Genomic DNA, 22,802 nt, shown 5'->3' with positions numbered 1-22,802 from the left:
ATGACATTTCGTTCCTGCTTTTAATTTTTTGCACTTCAACATCCATTTAAATGATTCTCAAATCATCATTACCATCACACATATATATACGCACAAACACACAAGAGAACTAATTAAAAATTAAATAAAAAAGCTAATTAACTGTTTAACAGGAGGAAGTACGCGCATTAAAGCTGAACTAAAAACTAACATAATAAAGTTAATATAACAAATTGGGGAAAATTTATGAGTGTTCTTCAAAGAGCAGCAGAAGAATTTTCAACAGAACCAAGATTTTGAATTATATCATGATTCTTAAAATAAAAAATAAAAAACATGAATCCCATATTACTAACGTTAATTTTGCTACGTCTTTTTCCTGGAACCTAAACTGCATCATATCTGAAAACTAAATCGTAGTGAGGCTGGCCTAGTGAGAAAAATTGTCCAGAGTGGTTTCAAAACTTTTTGACGTCTAAGACAAAGAACATATAGCGAAAGGATGAAAGTATACGAAGACGCGGAATCGAAAACATTATTAGATGAAGATCGTTGCCAAACGTGGTTGGAACTTGCACTTAATTTAGGAGTGACTTAATAAGCAATTTGCATCATTTAAAATCATTGGAAATGATTCAAGGACAAGGAAATTTGGTTCCATATGAACTGAAGCCTAGAAACTTTGAAAGCGAAATTTTTACTCGTGAAATTTACTCGTGAAATTAAAAATTTTTTACTCGTTTGCCAGGCGGCAAGGAAAGTTTCGCATCGCATAGTCATCACTGGTATTGAAAAATGGAACCACTACGATACACGAAAGAAGAAGAAATCATTGAGCGCAACTGGCCATACTTCAACATTCACAGCCAAGTCGAAATTTCATGGATCAACTTGATGTAATGTATTGTGAGTTGCTCAAACCGAACAAAACCATTACTGAGGCCCTCTACCGAACAGAACTGATAAGACAGCTGAACAATAAAAAAATGCTTTTGCCACTACTCCAGATATGACAAAATTGTTCTCCTGCATGATAACGCTCATCTACATCTTGCGGCGCCTATCAAAATCTACTCGGAGATACTCAGGTGAAAATTTTTACTCGTTTCGATTGATGACGCATGGCCTGTCTGAGCAGCGTTTCACATCATATGAAGATACCAAAAATTGGGGTGATTGGTGAATGGCTTCAAAAGATGAAGCATTCTTCCGACGCGGTATCCCTATGCCTGCCAGAAAGATGGAAAAACGTATTGGCTAGCCATGGAGGATACTTTGATTAAAATATAACGTACTGTCGTTTAACAATAAATGTCCAATTTTTGATAATAGAAGGCGGAAACTTACTTGTACTTCCGATACACATATACATATATATGAATGTAATGAAAGGACAACATATTTGATTACTCTATGATATCTAATTTTTATAATGATGAAATTGGAGATAGTAATTTACAGAAATCTAACTTAGTAATAAATGTTTCATTAAGGTTAGTAGCACGTAATCCAATCATGTCGCTCTAAAAAACGTAATAAAAACTCAATTTTGGATGCACTGATGTAAGACCACTGAGATTTAGAAGAGTAGCAATGTTGCTTAGCGTAGATACTTGATGCTTAGAGCGTCCATCCATTTTGAAGAAGAAGCAGTCGAGCCGGATTAAATTTCATATTTATTTAAATTCACATTTTTTTTCCAAAATCCACTTGGCAATCCAATAGTGCCTATCTTCAGAACAATTACAAGTTTGATACTATGTCGTCAGAAGGGATTATAGCAGCGCATAGATGATTGCAGCAAAGCATCTGGCCAGGAGGAAAGCACAAGCAAAAGTGACGCATCAGTTCAGAGGAAGAAGGAAGGATGTCAAAAACGCTTTGGTTTACAATTATTTTAATTGGGCAAGAGATATCTGCCCTTTGCGGCTCAGTGTTCTACTACATGGAACACCCAAATTGAATCGCTTCTGAAACCTTTAAATTCAACCGTAAATAGATAAAAATGTCTTTATAATATACTTTGAACTTTTCTTTTTAAATAGTAGATAGCAGCATATCACAAAGAGACACAGCATTTTCATTTATTATGTGTTATTAAAATCCATCTTTTTTCAAGTAATTTTCTCTATTTTTTTAATGATATAAAAAATTTTATTTGGAAAAAAATTTAGGCATAATTTTGCTGGCTGTACTCCAAATTATCTATTCTATATTTGTTTTTTAATCTTTCAGACAAAAACCCAACGCAGAACCATTGAATAAACCTGGGTGTTCCATTATCGGGAACACTGCCCCATTAGCGATCTCATGCTGTTACGAATCAGAACATCTGTGCTTAGAAGAGAACATCCGTTGTTTACGTTTTCTGTTTCCGTTGCTATACGGTATATTAAGAAAGAAAATTAATGTAATAAGTATTGGGAAGTTAATGTAATGTTAAGGTAAGGCGTTATTTTGTCTTGTCAATCTGATGTGTAGAATATAATGTAATGTGTAAACCATGTATCGCAATATAAAATATGTAGTGTAGTATGTACTGATAAACTATCTTGTTAATTTGATATGTAGTACATTATCTAATACGTAAGCCAAGTATCGTAATATGCAATGTAATCGTAATAGTGTCATATGTATCATAATATATAATGTAATATGTAATGCAATCGTATTAGTGTCATATGTATCATAATAAATAATGTAATATGTAATGTAATTGTAATAGTGTCATATGTATCATAATATATAATGTAATATGTAATGTAATCGTAATAGTGTCATATGTATCATAATATATAATGTAATATGTAATGTAGTCGTAATATTGTCATATGTATCATAATATGTAATGTAATATGTAATGTAGTCGTAATAGTGTTATATGTATCATAATATACGAGGGCTATCCAGAAAGTAGATTACGTTTTGGAATAAAAAAATAAACAAAGTATAGGAAACAAATTTTATTATATACAGATGAAAGCCACACTCAAATACTACTTTTCTACATAGTCACCATACAAATTAAGGCATTTATCGTAGCGATGTACGAGCTTGGAAATTCCTTCGTCGAAAAATTCGGCCGCCTGCGCCTTCAACCACTTCGTTACCTCTTCTTGCCTTCCATCTTGCACAAAACTTGTGGTAACCAAGCTTTTCGCTGATGATTTCGTGCAACAAACTTCGCGAAATTTGTGGAAAACTCAAAGAAAGTTCCGTTATTGTGAAATTTCGATTTTCACGGACTTTAGCATCGACTTTTTCGAGAAGTTCGGCGGTCACTATGCTGGGTCTCCCACTTCGATCTTCGTCGTGAACATTGGTTCGGCCATTTTGAAATCTTATGACCCACTGACGCACTCCACCTTCAGTGATAATGTTGTCCCCATACACTTCACGAAGCTGCCGATAGATTTCTATCGGTTTACAGTTTTTTGCAGTCAGAAACCTTATTACTGAGCGCACCTCGCGGGATTTTCAATTAACGCAGACATTTCAAACCGTCACAGTATCTGAACGGAGCACAGCACGAACCTCTCACTAGCACGGCTAGATGCAGACTGAGCTGCGCAACGCTCTGACCCCAAAATGGCCGCGCTAGCCCCGCCCCTAGCGGACACAGACGGAAACGTAATCTACTTCCTGGATGGCCCTCGTATAATGTAATATGTAATGTAATCGTAATAGTGTCATATGTATCATAATATGCAATGTAATATGTAATGTATTATGTACTGATTAATGAGCAACATGACACAGAATGCAAAGCCCAACTGAAGAAATGTGAATGCAAACTTTATAATAGTATTATGCATAACGATGTAGGCAGTGTATCGAGAAGCCTATCATGTGAATAAGTTATCCTGTATAATGCAATACCTGTGTATAACTAATTTCCTGTGAATAATCTAACCCGTATCGTGCTTATAACTTCCTATTGCGTATAATGTTCCTATGTATCATTAATTTCCCCGTATATAATGTAATGTGTACCCAGTGTATAATGATAATATAATGCGTATCCTGTGTCTAATGCGAATCCTGTGCAAAATAACCCTTTTATAATGTACCAATATAGGATTTATTAGAAAAGAATTTTAATGTAATAAGTTGATGTGAAGTTAATGTAATGTTAGGATAAGGTATTAATTTGATATGTAGTATATAATGCAATGTGTAAATCATGAATCGTAATATATAATGTAATATGAAATGTAAGATAAAGGTGGATGTGGTGCTGTACTGATTAACCCAAATGGTAAAGGGACAGTGCCCACGTCCTCCGTCGCTTATCGCTTATCGCTTTGGGGGGGGGAATGAATTCAAACAAAGCAGTATTGAGGGGTGAGGTGTATTTTGTGTTATGAAAGCCCTAATATTGGCATCTCGAATTTTTTGGGAGTAGTTTTTAGGCGGGAATTTTATTAGTAGCTTGACACGTCTTTACTTAGACCTGCGCGAATTTTTTGCTGTCGCATTTTAGTCTCATTCCCATTTATTTTCAATAACTATGTAGATATTTTTCGTGTATGTATATATTATAGGCTTGCTCTTCCTTTATTGTTAATATTAATCGTAGTTAATTTTTTTATTATTAATTTTCCATAAATGGCGCGGAGAGGTCTAACTCTTTCCGAAAATTTGTAAATATTTTTGTATATAGGACTTGTGTATATAGATATTTATCTCATTTATTCGTATATATTCAAGAATATTGTGTATATCCAGGAAACCAGCCATAATACAGAGTTTTTTCATTCTTATACAAAAGCTTCTACTCATTTTCGTGCTTCACTGCAATGCTCGCTTAGTCGCACTTTTAAAAGCTCTGGCGGCGCAGTGTTCCACCTCATGGAACACCCACAGAATTAAAACGGTAAATGCAATTTTTACAAAATTTTACCTGTATACTCCTTTGGGACTAAATAGACTGCATATAACTTTTTTTGTTGAAATTCCAACGTTAACGTATAGCGCGCCGCAAAGGGTTAAGCGTTACGTAAGATCGCATGCTTAATTTGAATAACGCAGTTTAGACTTACGGCCTTATTTCTACGACAGAGAGAGGAAGTTCCCAAATTAAACAAAAAATAAAAGAGGCTATAGCCAATTAAAATTAGTAGTTTGATTTTATATTTTTTATCCTACATACATACACATATACATATATATATATATATATATATATATATATATATATGGATATATATATATATGTCTAATATACATATATATAATATAATATAATATACATATATATAATATAATATAATATATATATATATATAATATAATATAATATAATATAATATATATATATATATAATATAATATAATATAATATATATATATATATATATATATATATATATATATAATATAATATATATATATATAACATAATATAATATATATATATATATATAAAAGCAGAATTAGAGCGCTTTAAACACCATAACTTAAACTTCAGATCTTAGACATAATAGCCAATCATAAAGAACAAATTTTTCAGGAATCACTCTATATACTAAAACAACGTTCACTTTATCCCTATGAACTTAACACTTATATACATAGTCACAGAGATCCTTCCAATAAATCCATTTTCAGCCAATTTAAGCTTTACAGCAACAAAAGCAGAGAGGCAAAAGAGGAAGCAAATTAAAAAATCATACGAGATTTTTACCCACTTTGTACACAATTACATTGAAAAAAAAATTGAAATGTTTTTTTACTCTAAAAACTTCTCCACTGGTTACACTCTTGTACTAATAAATTCCTAATAAAACTAAAAAAATTCATTCATGAAAACTACGACGAAATACAAATTATTAAAGACATGGTTCTCGACTTGTGTAAATTCAGACTTTCTAATTGTCTGGCTCTTCGCAAAATTTATTTTAAAGTCAATTTTCTGCATCCGCAGTTTGACAATATTCGATTCTCTAAAATATTCAACGATTGTAAAGTTTACTTCCCAGCTGTAGACACCATACCAATAGTTGCATTTAAATATCAAAAGACCTTAAGCAACTTGCTTACTAACCACCATGAAATAGATGAGTCAGCAAAATCGCATTGCAAATTACCAATCTACAGTACTTACGTAGATGCTCCTCACCAACACATAATTACTGGCAACCTGAATATCATACAAAACGATCAACTAAAAACACTAATGAGTTATGGTGTAAAATTTAGACCAATCAGACGCATAAATAAAAATTACTGTAACAAGACTTTCGAAAACAGCATCAACGAATTTATAGTTAAAACAAGCTATTGACTGAATTTACCTATAGATACCTTTTTAGAATGGAAAAATGAAATACTTCAACGCATATCCACCGAAATCAATCACCTCAAGTTTAAAAGGACATTAAATTGGTCACAACTTCTACCTGATATAAAAAATTTCAAAAAACATTTTTCTATTACAAAAATAGATAAAGAAAATAATAAGTTTAGTATTATATGAAAACAATTCTTCGCAGCAGTTATTCATAAAGAACTTTTCAACGCAACTACTTATCAATTAGCAAACGTTATAGAAACATCTATAATAAACAAAATTAAAACTTTTCATAAAAAACTAAATATCACTTTAAATCCAAGATACAACAGATTTACTAACCTCTATGCACTTCCCAAATTCCATAAAACACCATTAAAATTCAGATTTATAGCGAATGGAACTAATAATTAGAAGAAAAATGTAGACTATTATTTTTCAATTCAACTTTAAAAAAATTGTAAATTTATTTTCAACGATTGTAACACTAATCATAACTATTGCTGGATCATCCATAATAACACTCCCGTCATTACTGCCATTCAAATGACATACAAAACATTAACTGCTTTAACTTTGGAAACTTATATACCTCACTTCCTTTAGAAGACATTTATACTAGTCTACTAGATCTACCTAAACTCTTCCCTGATATGATCACGATTATGAATCTTAGTAAATGGAAAACCTACCTAAAATGCACACTTTTTCATAACTACATTAAATTTTAAAATCAATTTGTTAAACAAGTCAGAGGTCTTCTAATGGGCTCCCATTCCAGTACCTTGATCTGTAATCTCTTTTTATTTATCAAAGCATTTAACTTCCAAAAAAATTTACAACAGCAAGAATTAAATTACTACAAGCACACTTACAGATATATATATATGATCTTATTACATTTAATAATTTAAACAAGATTGAATACTCCGAGATTCATCCAAAATGCCTTAAACTTAATAAAACTAATAATTCGCAAAATAACATTGACTATCTCGATCTTCAAATCATTAACTACAAAAAAATTTTACTGTTTGACAAAACAAGACACTTCAGTTTCAATACTAACAAATTAATAAATTGGACTTCCAACATCTCCAAAAAAGTTATTAGTAATACAATAATAAATAAAATACAACGTATTAAAAATATTTGCACAGATACAACGTGACCTACAACGCGAAATTTTGCACCTAATTAAAATTCTCTAAAATAGATAAATACATAAACAATTTATTAACCATTGTCTTAAAAGAGCAGGGATTAAATACTCACTCTAAATCATTTAACTGATAAGGATATGATAATTTGTTCCTAAACCTGAGAAGGCGGTATAAGTTGGATGACTATCAGTTGGAGGATTTGTACATAGTGTAATTACAAAGTTGTATATAATATAAAAAGCTAATTGTTTTCAGACTTTTCTTATACTGTTACTAAAAAAATGAGCCTATTTCATAATCTTTAGTCTGTCAAATTGCTCTTTGGCAGTGAAAATTACTTTTTTCCTTTTCTTAATTTCTTCCTCATTCCGACATGATAATTAAATTTTTATTAAATTTATATATTTATTTAATATTCAGAAATTAATTCATTTCCATTCACTAGTTAGTACATTCAAAATTTTAACATACGTTTTCACTCACATAAGAACTCCGCGCCTGAAATAATTCAAAGCCTTCTCTGCCGATAAGGAATTTCGGGCACACAACCCTTCTGAGTAAGATACCGAAGAGAACACTTTATCCACATCCTACTAGAAAGAACGTAAGTCAATGCATTTTCTGGTCTTTTATATCTTCATGTACATTCCCTTTTCTTCTTATATAAATTTCAATTTTTATTATTTGATTTGTTTTTGCAAAGATAGCATTATGTTTCTTATTTTTCCAATGTTTATTTCAATTACTTTGAGTTCTATTTCATAATTCCTATTAAGATTACAAATGTTTAATTTTTATACAAATAGTTTTGAATTAATATGCATAAACGCGAAGGTGTCGGGGGACAATTACTCAAGTATTTTATCAATTTTACTACATAAATTGCTTTTCACTCAAAATTTGTATTAGCGAAAATGCTTAATTCAGAATGAGTTCTTTGATACTCTACTTTGGTTCTAAATCCTATCACTTCACGGAACTATTTGGTCTAACTTAATTTGCCAGTTTGGCATCACAATTATTACTTGAGTAAAAGACGAAACACCTTCGTATTTATTAATTATTGTTTATTGAACGAGAGTTTGTGTTCCCCTTGAAATGTCAACTGATTACCGATCAATAGCGATAAATACTTGCTTTTAATTTTATTTCTTTTTCAAAGTTTGAAATTTATATATATATATAATACATATATATATATATGTGTGTGTGTGTATATATATGTATTCCATAACATAAAAAGTGACCAATCAATTATCAAAATGGGACAAAACTGCATATGCTCATACCTTGCGATAGAACATGAAAATGATTAGCATTTGGCGTTCTATAACTGAATAGCAAGTGTTTCAGGACATTGAAACGGAGCATCCGGATGGTGTAGAAACAGAGAGGACATTGTAATGTAAAGGGATAACTTTCAAACGAATGAGGTCTGATCCATCCATGTGGAATATACTAACGCCTTACAGCTGGGACAGCGAAAGGTGCAAGCAGATGTCACCATTTGAGATAGGACGTGCAATTGGACAAAAGGAAGAAGGGTATTCAAATGGCAAGATCGTAAGATGTTGGTAAGAATGGGTGACCCATGTCTGTACAGAGTGTCAATCCCGATATTCTATCCAAGATCGGGAAATAGTCCGATCGGCGCACATCCTCTGATGCATACTATGAACGATTGAACGTGTAACTGGTATACCAGTGATTTTAATGACCATTGAAAGGGAATTCAGCAGACGAGCTGAGGCCACGGAGGCCTATTGTATCGACTACCCCTCACCGTTGCACAACGCCATCCACGCTTGCAGTGGTGCCGGTCGCATTCAACGTATGATCTCATAGACTATAGTAAAATTATTTTCAGTGAGAAGTCTCACTTCAAACAGTGTCTCGATGAACAGCGAGACACTCTTTGATGAGAGAATCATGACAGCGGTAGAATACTCAACTGATTGTTTCCGTCACACAGCCATTTCATTTGATAGCTGGATCACTTTGATTTTTATTCATGACAACCTTACACCACAGTCGGCGAAATTCCACGTGCGCAGGGTTGCCCTTCCTTCCTCGGGATCCTGGGCTTACATTTCAACAGAATAATGTCTGGCCACACACAGCAAACATTTCTGTTTCTTGTCTTCGTGCTTCTCAAAGAGTTCAGTCGCCAGATCTCTCGCCAATAAAAGAGGTTGCGATGAGCAGTACCCTCCGACCGTTCTTGCATTGCGCCGATCTAACACGATAGTTGGAATGTTAATAGCAAACACTGTCGCTGGAGGACATCAGCCAACTCAATGGACTCCCTGGAGGACATCTACCAACTAATTAGCCAAACTCAATGGACTTCCTGGATGACATCTACCAACTACTCAATGTCCAGCCGGAATACAGCTTGCATAAGGGGCAGAAGTGGGCCAACGTATTATCAATTATTTGCACTTTTAGCTATATTTCCTGACTAATCATACAATTCCTGTGATACTGTATATCATATCTACCGGATTCCACTATCTCCTAGTGTGTCGTTTCTTATGTTATAGAATGTATATGTAAGTGTGTGTATATATATATATATATAGAGAGAGAGAGAGAGAGAAAGCGAGGTAAATAGATAGATAGACAGATATAGACATAGATATAGATTTATATATATGTATATATAGAGAGACAGAGAAATAGAAGGATGGATAGATAGACAGAGAGAAAGAGATACGGACATTCTTAAACATAGACAGTGATAAAATATTATACCCTTCAACGCTGTAAATAGGCAGATGATGTTCCCTAAATCTTAAATATCTAAAATACTTAAAGTCTGAAAAGGATCTAAAGGTAGTTTACAAATTTCAAAATGCTCTTATCCAGACTCCAAAGTTTGATTCTCGGAATGAATTCAAATTAACAAATGAAAAAACACGCAGAATCGCAATTTGAATTGTCTTGGAAGTGAGTTTCATTCATTGTTTTCTTACTTATGGTTGCAACATATAGGCTTTCAATCTGTATATAGGTTACATTTTTTGCAACAGTTCTTGCCATAGGATAAATCTTTTGTCAATGCGAAGTAATTTAATAACGAACAGAAATTGTAGGCGAATCGGGCCATTTACAAAAGTATCACGGAACAGTGATAAAGTCTGCTTGGCTGCCGTATCGTTGGCCCAAAATCCAGAATCCTTCGAATCCCAGAGAAGACTTGGATGCTTGTAAGTACATGATCTTAATGCTGCATGGGAGTACTTAAAATACGCGACTTCCGAAAATCCTTTCGAGTGGTTTTGTGGTAGAAGAAGAAAGCTGGGAGACCATCGGATTCTCCCCGGTGGATTCCCCCTTAAAATTGAGACGGAACTGGGTAAAGGCTATTTGAAACCCGCAAGGAACCTCAAGTCCATGCCAGCCACAGACGCGATCCTCAGCTTCTGGCCACAGTGTTTTCAGTCTTTAGTTACAATATGTAAATCCTTCGCAGTAATACGTTAGGTTCTTTTTAAAATCTCAAAATTCAGCCATATGTTTTTAAAATTTGAACTTTTATGATAAAATCTTTCATATTTCTGGTTTCTTTCGACACCAGATAATAGAACTCAGAATAATTTCAGTTATATTGAATCAACTGTATTCTTTTCCTTCTTCGTAAAATAATCGATATGTTGGACGACATATCTGGTAAGGGGTAAGCAAACAACACATTAGATAGATGCGCATGTAAGGAGAAATGTAAAATATAATAATACATCTACCCAACAGTTTTGTGGCTTAACGTAACCTATATTGCATAATATATTATCAATGTATAATGTAGTATCAACATACTTCTGGTAGAAGGAAATTAATGTTATCAATTTTCTTCAAATCGGAAGAAATGCAAGACGAAGCAAGCAACTGAATGACTTTTTAAAGTAAAATGAGCAAGTAAATATAATTATTTTCTCTTTTAATTAATGTACAAAATATATTTAGATAAAATTTAAAATCATTCTACTAAATCCTAATATGTTCATAAGACGTAAACTGTAGAGTTTTTGTTTAATTCCATTTACTGCATGCAGTTGTTTAGAACAGCTATTTAAATTTAGCAACGTTTCGTCAAGAAATGACATTCATATTTTTTCTTTTTGATTCTGATCGCCGGTTTCTTTAATCAAATTTTCAGTCTACATTTAATTAAACTGATAGCTGTAATATTATGTGACGATCGGCTGTTGCATATCTATATGCCTAGTTCTCACCATTGGAGATATTGTCCTGCACTTTGATGAGCTGAGATTCAGCATTCTGATGGAGATTCTCGTAATATCAAACTGTGTTAAGGGAGCATGGAGTGTTCATGCTAGGATATTTCATTAATCACGTCCAGTACAGGATGAGTCACCTTAGTTGGTAGAATAGATTAATTAGCTCATTACTTGAATTCCATTGTCCTCTCTATGGAGAAATCCTGTTGGGTCTAACTCGGTGGCTACTGCAAATCTGACAATAGGCGAGGTAATCTTTGTAAATCTGTGTAATATGTCTATATATACCTCACAAGGTGCTGCTACTTGTACATAATGTACGCAATATATCAAGCCGGTGAATCATTGATGAAATTCCCTTAAGAATATCGAGTGAAGGTAAGTTACAATTAAATGCAGCAGTAAATATTTTATAATTCATTAAATTAATAGAAAAAAATATCTTTCGTTTTTACATGTTATACAAAAATATCATATATTTGGCAATAACAGCGACATTTGCTTTTAGTTATTAACTATGAGAAAAAAGGATTTAAATGAGAATGACTATCATAAATATGGGTAGTTTAAACGGCCAACGTAAAAAAAAATTTGTAATTATTCAGAATGAAATTTAATTTAAGCAATAAATTGGTGTGAATGCGACCCAATGTAATTTGGAACTTATTTTAAGCAAATGTCATCAGAACAATTCACTTTGGTGAAATTAAATCCTATGCTTTTGAAAAAGTTGACTGCAGCATGTTATCTAGATCATGGGTCTCCAAATTCGGGTACGAGAGGTGATACTTGGGGAATACGCAATGAAGTTTACTCACGATCACTTGCAAATGCGTGTATAGTACGAGTGCAAAGTTCTCCCATTGGTCACTGTGTCTGGGGTGTCCGCCGAAAATCTCGTTGTCGAAAAGGTCGTAGAGAAAACCCGGAAGCCGAAAACGTAGTCATGTAAAACATATGGGAGAAAAGAAAGCAAAGAGGAAACATCGTGATACATAGCTTCGTAATAAAACATAAAGCGGTTTGGCAGTTTATAAAAATAGCGTGGTAAAATATAAAGCACCTACAAATTATTGCAGAAAGATAAAGTCGCATACATACGTTTTCAAGTCTTAAAAATTTTCGTATTTGCATATTGATTTGTGAACGCAAGAAGAAAAGAGGAATTTTTACCTTTATACTTTTGGAATTATACATTACTTTGGAATTATACATTTTTGCTGGAAAAAAATAGGAAATTTGAGCATTCAAAGACTGAAACTGAACATAAAATAATTCTAGGTATAGCAATCAATATAATTTTAAACTTTTATTAGTTAACTAATAAAAACCATTAATTAATTAATATTTTTTAAAGTTTATCTATAAATTTTTATAAAACATTAATTTTCTACTTATTTTCAGTTTTTTAATGCTTAAGTTTCCTTCTGAATTTTTGAGCAAAATTTATTAATTAGTTCAAAAATATAAAAGAAAAAATATTTCTCCCTTCTTGTTTGCTCTCACAAATCATAATATGAATATTCATTTACAACTTTTAAAGCCTGAAAAAACACTTGTCTGCAATGTTATCGTCAGGCGAAGATTTGTTGGCACTTTATTTATTATTTTCGAATGTTTTAGAACTGCGATGTTTAATCCTTGCTTTCGTTTCTCCCACGATGTTTTATATGACGACGATTTTACCTTGCGTTGTTTTCTCCGCGATGTATTTGCATGCGAAGATTTTGCCGCGATATTTCAGCCTGTGACCGTTTGGAGCTCAACGTCATATTGCATCGGCTTTAAAGCATGTGCATATTACAATATATTACATTATAGTATTTATATTACATTATATTATATTTCATTACAATACAATAATTTACAATATATTACATTACATTATATTATACTATATTATATTATGTAATATGAGCTGCAATGTTTTTTACTTTTGTGTTAGGCGTACGCGATCTGAAAAGTACGGAGATCACTGGTTTAGATCACAAGATTCTGTGCCATGTAGAAACTACTCCGAAGGTTATGAGTGTTTTAAAATTTAATATATATATATATAGTTTAAAATGAACATAGTTAAATTAAATTAAATTTAAATAATTCTCTTGCGCCATTGCTGCAAGGAATGATATTTGTATTTAACAAACACTCTCTATTCGTAAAAAGCAAATTTAAAGTTAAATAAATTTTAAATGAAATTGAATTACAAATAAATGATTAATTATTGCTGCGAACTAATTTGCAATATTATTTAAATTCTGAGAGCATATGTAAATCAAGTGCAAGTATCAAAATCTATGAACATATAATACATGGATGACGAAACACGAATTGAATAATTGAAGAGTTAGGTTTGGAGGCAACTTCCCCTTGATAAGTTTGTCTCCTGCATGCTTGCTCAACAATTATTCACTTATGCATTTTTATAAATTTTTAAGATTAAAAAAATTATTGGAATTATACATTTTTATATATTCAGAGATTTTGATACTTGCACTTGGTTTACATATGCTCCCAGAATTTAAATGATATTATAGTTATTTCGCCGCAATATTTAATCATTTATTTGTAATTCAATTTCATTTAAAATTTAATTAACTTTAAATTTGCTTTTTACGAATAGAGAATGTTTGTTACATTCAAATATATATATATATATATATATATATATTTATAAATTATAAAAATGGCGTAGGCTTCCATGCAAACAGGTCGCTCAAACAGAATAATATAGTAAAGTTTGCTACAAGAAAGTTGATTAGGTAGTTTAAGTAATAAACCTTTAAGTAAGCAGGTCTTTTACATTTTGTTTCCAGAAGGGTAACTTAAAGAGAAAATTTATCGTTTTATATTTGAATTGGTATGGCATAATAACTTTAAGATATTTCAAACTGCATCTAAATAGATAAAAAAACTTTTTATTTGCTTCGGTAACATAAGAAAGAACATTTATTTTCTTAAGCATCTATGGCGTGGAGAATAATTTAAAAACAGTATTCGCTTTTTATTATGATGAAGAAGTAGCCTTGGAAATGAATTAAGTTTGATTTCTTCATTTAGATGGAGAGAGGATTCTGCAGAGTGCTGGCGTATTTTATCTTTATTGTTTAACTTTGTGGCTTTAAAGTTCTCTTAAAGCATTAAATTCAATCATTTTCAACTTAACTTTAAGAGTTTAATTTAACGACTCAAACATTTTAGTACTCTGAACTCACTTTCATTGTTCCAACTAATAAAACCGAAGTCATTAACTTCTCCTGAGAAATGTGGAGAACCTTTGAGAAACTTTAAGATGGAAATGTTTTTGGTAGGAATACCGTAAGAAAGCTCTTGGGTAGGATCTTTACTCGATCTCCTTAAATCCTCTCTCAGATGACCAGTTAGCCGAATCTTAAATTGTTCTGTGGTGGAATATATTCTCAGAGGTATAAATGAAATGTATCGACTATGTAGTGGAAGGCAATGTCTTTAAAATTCCCTATAATTACAGGAATAGATTTTATTTCGAGCTTAGTGGGGAGTGGAGTTAGGTTTGCGCTCTGAGTTTCTCATCAGAACTCTATCAAAATATCTGCGATTAACAGTCATGAAGTGTAATCCAGGAACGCTTATAAGTTTTTATTCACTATACACATGATACAATGATTTGAAGGACACCAAGGAAACGAAATTTTCATGTGTTTCATTAGCGTATGAAAACAAGAAAAGTATTAGAATAGTGTTTAAATAATCAACAAAATGACTTTTTGAAATAAGAATAGATGTCTAAATTTGCTGAACACCATTCCCATTTCTTTGAAACAGTTGTTTATTGCTTTATGTAATGTAAAATGCACAGTCTCTGTAAAGCCCGCGATTAAGTCTTTCGTCTATAATTTATGAAGACTATGCCTTTAATCGGAATAATATACACAGATTGGGGAAAAAACGAAGGCAAAATCAGTACTAAATGAAAGCTATGGATAAATAAACGCAAAGTAGCAAAATTAGCATAGAGGAAAAATTACGCAGAGGGAGATAATTCAGAACTGATCTCAATCTTTCTGCAAAGGATTCAAGAGTTAGGCTTAATGGAGCTGTAAATGCCTTGCGTATGAACGAGGCAAACTGCACAAAAATTGTTTTCCTTGGACTGAGTTATATTGCATAAATTCATAAGTATCGAATTATCCAGAAGGTCAAAAATCGGTTCTTTTCCTTCAGTAATAAGAAAAAGACAAAACAACAAAGGGCAAAAATTATTTGAAATTCCTTAAAACTAAATTGCTGTCTTATTTTAAATCACCATTATATCATGATTATTCTAAATAGCTTAGAGGTTCTAAAACGAATCGATGATGCTTAATTTGCATATTTTTTCTATGTCAGCAATCTTCAATCACTTTTCATCGAATTCAAAACAGATTTTACGTTCACGCATTATATTTCAATCTCCTAACCGAAGATTTAAATGGTTGTATTCCAGTGGCGTAAGGGATTTTTTTCCTATTTAAAATAAATGTAAATTTGAAGAAAAGAAACTTTTACATTGCTTAGCATAAAAATTATTACAAGATGTCGGACAAACTCTAAAATAAATTCTATTCATTTGTGCGTGAAGAAATAAATGAGCCTAAATAGATTGTAATATCAATGAACATTTTTAATGACAGAGATTAACTTAAACATAGTTGCGTACAGCAGAGAAAAAGGGCGAAGAAGTAAGAAAGATATAGATATACATACATACGTAATAAACAGTTACGTCATCATCATCACCGCGCGGATAAACGCGAACGGCGCATGCGTCAGAAGAAGCACTCTTAAGCTAAACGTCGTATTATAATTTATGATACAACAGTGCGATTTTTAATTTTTAGCGACCAATGATTTTAAGACAATGATTTGATGTTTTCAAAGAACAATGTTTCAAGACATTCTCTATAAATATGAAGGATAACGTTTTAAATCATCATCGTTAACAACAATGAACGTAGTAGTTTATCACTGATTAATCTTGAGAGCAAGAAGATTCTTCCTTAAGAAACAATATCTTCGGAACAGACAGAAAATTAATCTTTTATTATCAGAATTATGATTATATGATGCATTTAACTTTTACGCAGATTACGTAATATTTTCTGTTTCTAGGTTTCAAAGCAATTTTCTGGTACACTTATATGTCATTTTTAATGTATTTCTGAAATAGATCGTATATCGATCTTTAATAATTATTTTCTAAATCTCAAATTATGTCCTCAAAGAAAAGAACTGGTTGTTCCCAGTTTACTATAAAAATTAAAACTGTTTTCAAACTACTTATCAAGAGGCATCTTTAATATCTGAATAACAAACTGACTTTTTAGTAAATTAGCCCACTCTTCGCAAAGTATACAGAGTCCGACACAAATTTATCAAAACAGCTTTGAAAACAATCTCTGAAGTAATTAAATTTTATTAAATATGGGGAATTCCAGTAGTCATAATAATAATTATTAATTTTACAGATATTCATCTACAAAGGAGGATTCAAAACATGCGAAACAGACCTAAAGTGACAATGAGATGCGGAATAATGTCTTCTTGCATTATTAATTCCTTCCCATTCGGAGGCACAATGAGCACAAAATATTACCTGTATGACATTTAATTTTTGACTGGGATTAGGCACATGGACTCGTATTTATGCAAGATTCGACTCTTCGCAGTTGTAACTTCAAGTGATACAATGGCAAAGAATAACCTAACCTGTGGGGAATGGGTAACCTCTGGTATCACCTTGAACATTCTCAAAGAAAGAGATAGTTGTAAATATAAAACGACTTTTCGCCCATTACTTACATAATTTTCTCACATTCCCTTAAACATTTTCGTGATACATGTAATAAGGTACTTTCTAATTCTTAAATAGTTGGCTAAGATGCCGTAATAGTCCGTTTAAAACTGTTGGATTGAGAAGTTAATGTTGGTACAGCAATAACCCTAAGAAACTAGAATGTGAGATAATATGTCACCTAAAAGAAAACATTATACATAGTACTTACCCAGACCGTTTAATGCCAGGCGTAAAAAGAATGAACTTTTGCATGCGAAACTTTTTATTATTTTTTTGTATTATCATGATTTTTCTTGGATAACATAAGTAGAAGCACGCATCAAACTAGCCTGGTCTACTAAGTCTTAGCCTTACACTACGTCAGTGAAATACATAAACAGATGAAGAATACTCCGCATCAAGACAATCTCATTCAATCATCTCAAAAAAAAGTCCTGAAAAAAGCAGAATAGAAAATATTTATTGAAGGGTGTCAGTCCAATCGAACACTAGGTTATTTTATTGAAAGTTGACAGATGAAGCTCGATATCGCAAGCATTAAATAATGGCTGGCACGTGATCGGCGAGGTGAATTCGAAAAATGATGTAGCCGCACAACAACTTTCCTTTTCTAATTAGTATACATCTTTAACAAGCAGCTTTTTTTATAAAATTATGTAGATTGAATTGTCTTTTTGATTTCTTTTGCAAATTGTTAAAGTATGCGGTAAAAACATTGCTCAGTACATATCAGCAGCGGCATAGCAAAAATCGCGAAGAGGCAAAGTAACGAGGGAAAGGGGCCAAGCCCCTTCCTCCTCTCACCACTCCAACCAGGAGAAGGAAAAACAAAACCTGTCGCGGAAGTTCCTCGGCGGGTCTGCCGATTAGATGACGATTCGCATAAGTTACAAACTTACAAGTTGCAAAGTGCAGACTTCCTTGCCCAACATTCATAGAAGAAGGCATACACCAAAAAATTAGCAATGGAATATATGTTATACGAAAGACACAACTGAAGAAAACATATATGCAAGATTGAAATTATACAGTATCGAAAATTTCTTCACATGATTATTTAATTATGTGCTTTATGCAGGTTTTTTTAGGAACAGAAAATTTTAACATTTTCATTATGGATATATTTTGACAAAATTTTTTCTTTAAGATGCATGTTTGAAAAAGAGAAATTATGAAAAATCCCATCCTGAATAAATGAATTACAGAATTCATTTTCAAAAGAGTCACAGCAAATTCAAATTATAAATATCATAATATAAAGAATGCAGATTATTTTTTAAATGAATCAATATACATCCAAAATGAAATTTTGATGTATAACTGAGAAAAAATTGTTCAAGGTTTGTGCTGTAAGTTAATATTCCGATTACTGAATAATTGGATAGCAATTAGTTTATATTTGAAAAATTCTTTAACATTTTTTTAATTTTAAATTTTTAACTGTATGTGACTGTTGAAACCAATTCATCAATTTTCATTATTTTTTTCACATTTGTGCACTAAAAAGTATTCCTGTCAATTTATCCTCAGAAATAAAGAAAATATGGATTACAATTTTCTAAAAATTTTAAAATAATGAAAGCAATACATATTTAAGATTGATATTTGCGCTGAAGGAGACATCTTCAAATTATTCACTGAAAATAAAAAAAATTAAAGATAGTTTGCTTAAAATGGATGAAATTAAAAATGAAAGCAGTTTCATAAATATAGCTTATGAAGGAGTTTAGATGTATGTGCTCTTCAAAACTGAGAAATTATGAAAAATCCCATCCTAAATAAATGGATTACAGAATTAATTTTTCAAAATAGTCACAGCAAATTCAAATTATAAATATCATAATATGAAGAATGCAGATTATTTTTAAAATGAATCAATATACACCCAGAAAAATTGTTCAAGGTTTGTGCTGTAAGTTTATATTCCGATTATTGAATAATTAATAACTTTTCTGTCATACCAATGGTAGCGTTATCTTAACTCGAAATGTAAATAGAAATTTCAGCAAGGATCTATCAAAAAAACGTTAAAATTGACATGAAACAGAATACATTACACAAATCTTCGAAGGAAATATAATACTGGTGATCGGAAAATTGTGCACATCGTAAGTTCAGAAATTTTGCAAATTCCAAAACGGATATGAATGGCAAATTGTTTCAATGGATGACGCCACTGTGCTGTTACAATTAATACAGCATTTAAATTTTAATTTGCAATTTATGCTGTTATCCTTAAAAACGTTTTGTTTTGTGCAAGATGTATATGAGTTTTTCAAAAACAGAACGATCTTTTATGCTGGGCATTTGTTCGCAACACATTCTTCTTACGGAAAGAATGGTGATGCGCTTAAAGAGATTTTCCAAAATACTCGTGGAAATAAGAAGACAGCTATGTCTCACTTGGTGTCCTCATTTCGAGAAAATGAAAGCGTTAACAATAAGAAACAAAGTGGCAACTGATTTCTTCTGAGTTCGGAACAAATGGACGAAGTAGGGAACGCAATATTACAAGCACCAACAAAGTGTAGAGAAAACTGCCTTTATCAGAGCAGATGGAAGTACAACTTGTTTCTTACGGAGGACACTTCACGTTTCTGGATATCATGTTATCAAGGTGAAAATAGTTGTATTTTTAGGTTCAAGAACATTTCATAACAGTCTCTTTAAACGCTCAGTAAACTTTTCCGTAAAACAACAGTCACAAAGATCCATACTATTTGTAGAAACTAATCTCAATCTTGCATCAGACACATGGTTTTTAAAGATAATAGCGTAAAATAAAACTGAGATTTCAAATAATATATCAGTTGTATCAGTATAGGGGTGTACCTATTGAAGCAATTGAGATTAATGTTCATTTTGGTATTTTCATTTTTTTTACAAGTTTAATGTGCATAAATTCTAGATCACCGTTAAAAATATGTTAATATTTAAACTTTTGTGTCGAATCTCAAAAAAATAAATAAATACATAAATAAATAAATAATTTTGCCTACAGCTAACAGAGAAGTAGACATAGTTTTAAAAGTAGAACAATTAACCATTCTATTTATATGTTGTTCGTTAGAGATGGTCATATAAATCCAAGCCGGTGTCTCATGCATAAGCTAGTATAAGAGAAAAAAAAAAATTCAGATCTGTATCGTAATGCGTAGTTTGACTTTATAGCTTTTCAGTTTACATTTGTATTTCTAATTTCCTTAATGGAAAGCATGTCATAAATCGAATTTTAATTACTACAGCGCAATTTCTCCGCTCTGAACGCCAACATTTCGCAGAATTTGATACATAATAATTTGATATTGAAAGATTATATCTTTCCATATCAAAAACTAACTACAGTAGTTCTCAATCTTCTTGATAGCCATAACTAAAATGGAGACAAAAAATTCTTCCCAATTGTATATTACTGGGGAAATAAGAATTTAACAAAGACAGCCATATTAAAAGGAATTTTGGATTACTGGTTTTATAATATCAATACTTTAGTTTATTCTACATAACGATAGTTCTAATGTATAACAATAGTTATGTATTTGATAGTTTTAATGCCAATAGATTGAGTTTCATGCCTTAGTTAGAATTACTGAGCCAATGTTTCAAAAAAAGTAAAAGAAAATGTCAATTAAGCTAATTTAGTTAAAATTAAAGAGCTTTAAGGGTGTAATGAAGTAATTGTTTTAGAAATTCGATTTTAATTTAATTGCTCATCAAGATATAATCTACACAGTGACTATTAAAATACAAATTATAAATATTTTAAAACTATAATAAAACTAATTCACGGGTAAGCGAGAAGGATAAATCAAAAGCAGTCCGCTGAAACAATCAAATAAGTTTTCGAATAAGAAATCTGAATTCTGATACAGTTTTAATTTGTGAAGTTTCCTTAGCAGTCTTTCTGTTTCTTTTGTTCAAAATTTAATTCTTTAATTCTTTAGCACATTGCTGTTTATTTACTCAATGGTAATTTAGTTCTCTGTTATCGTATTTATATAAATTTATATAAATTTATACAGATTTATTTATAACATTGCTTCCAATTTACCCAATGACTATTCAGTTTTCTTAAACGAAAATTTAACTGCTTACTTTAAAAACTTGCTCTTGATTTATTTTGTTTCTTACATGAGAATGAGAATTCTTTTATTATCTTTTAAAATGTTCGTATGGTTTCATAGAGTTGGCAGGAAAGTAATTTCGGTTCGCACAAATAGATAGCGTTATGTTTGTTCTTCTGGCAATGTTATAAATCTTTTTTCTCTACAGATTTGGCAGCTAACACTTTTAGGTTGCTATAGAAGCAAATTCTGTGTGTTTTTATTCACAGCTACTATTTTAAGTTTAATTTTAACAGTAGAGCGAAAAGAAACATTTTCGACATATTTTACCTTTTTTATTTTCATAAAGGCAAAAAAGGATTGAGGGTCACAAAGAGATATGTAAACTTTATCGTGTTCATTGCTTAACCGAACGAATTTTTCAGAATTAGTTAAAAAATTTATTCTGGAGAAGTTTCACTTGATGTTTATAGGGTATTTCCTCCCTCCTTTCTGCATGCCTTCGTGGTGTAACAGTTAGCACACTAGGCGCATATTTGAGAGGTCAAAGGTTCGAGTTCCGGCGAGGACAATGCTCATGTTTCACATCTCCTGCTTTAAAATAACCTAATGACTCTACAGTGGCGCCCGAACTAAAAGGTGGTGGGTGATGATTGTTCACCACCAGGATTTGACGATTGGGTCACTTAATCCCCAGTCGCCTTTTAAAGTGGAGGTTATATAAGGTATTTTCTCCCTCCTTTCTCCCAGCCTTCGTGGTGTAACGGTTAGCACACTCGGTGCAACTGAGAGGTCCAGCGCTCGGCTCCTCACGAGGACATTGCTCATGTTTCACATCTCCTGCTTTAAAATAACCTAATGATTCTACAAGTTAACCAACGTTCTGACCCAATTTCTGAAGTTGATGATGACAGAATCAAACCCACAATTGAATCGATTCGGGATATAACTGTGCGAGAAATTGCGAAATGATTAAATGTATCATTTACAACGATTGAAAATCACATAAGATGTCATCAAGTCGTTAAGAAGGTCGTCATTTTGGTTCTGCGTGAATTGAAAGAAATTCACTTACCGCAAATAATCAATATTTGCGATACGCATTTTAAACGTAATGTAGTCGACCTTCTTTTCTAAAAAAAACAATCACTGGTGATGAAAAATGGATCGTCTACACTAACATTAATCGAAAACCATCATGGTGCAAGCATGATATATCCGCACAAATCACATCGAGAGTTAATTGCT

The 22,802-nt window shown here is 31.8% G+C and overlaps 1 protein-coding gene across 1 annotated transcript in view; it reads right to left on the bottom strand.

The window, feature by feature from the left end:
* The window catches only part of LOC118195786 (neuroligin-4, X-linked-like), a 291,903-nt gene that overhangs the window by 237,531 nt on the left and 31,570 nt on the right, over window positions 1–22,802 (bottom strand). The gene's annotated exons all lie outside the window — the stretch shown is intronic.

This window comes from Stegodyphus dumicola, chromosome 3 (assembly GCF_044657685.1).
Source record: "Stegodyphus dumicola isolate Sdum_Otavi_A_Nest chromosome 3, ASM4465768v1".
Taxonomy (NCBI): domain Eukaryota; kingdom Metazoa; phylum Arthropoda; class Arachnida; order Araneae; family Eresidae; genus Stegodyphus; species Stegodyphus dumicola.
The sequence above is the reverse complement of the archived record's forward strand: the minus strand, read 5'-3'. Positions and strand labels throughout refer to the sequence as shown.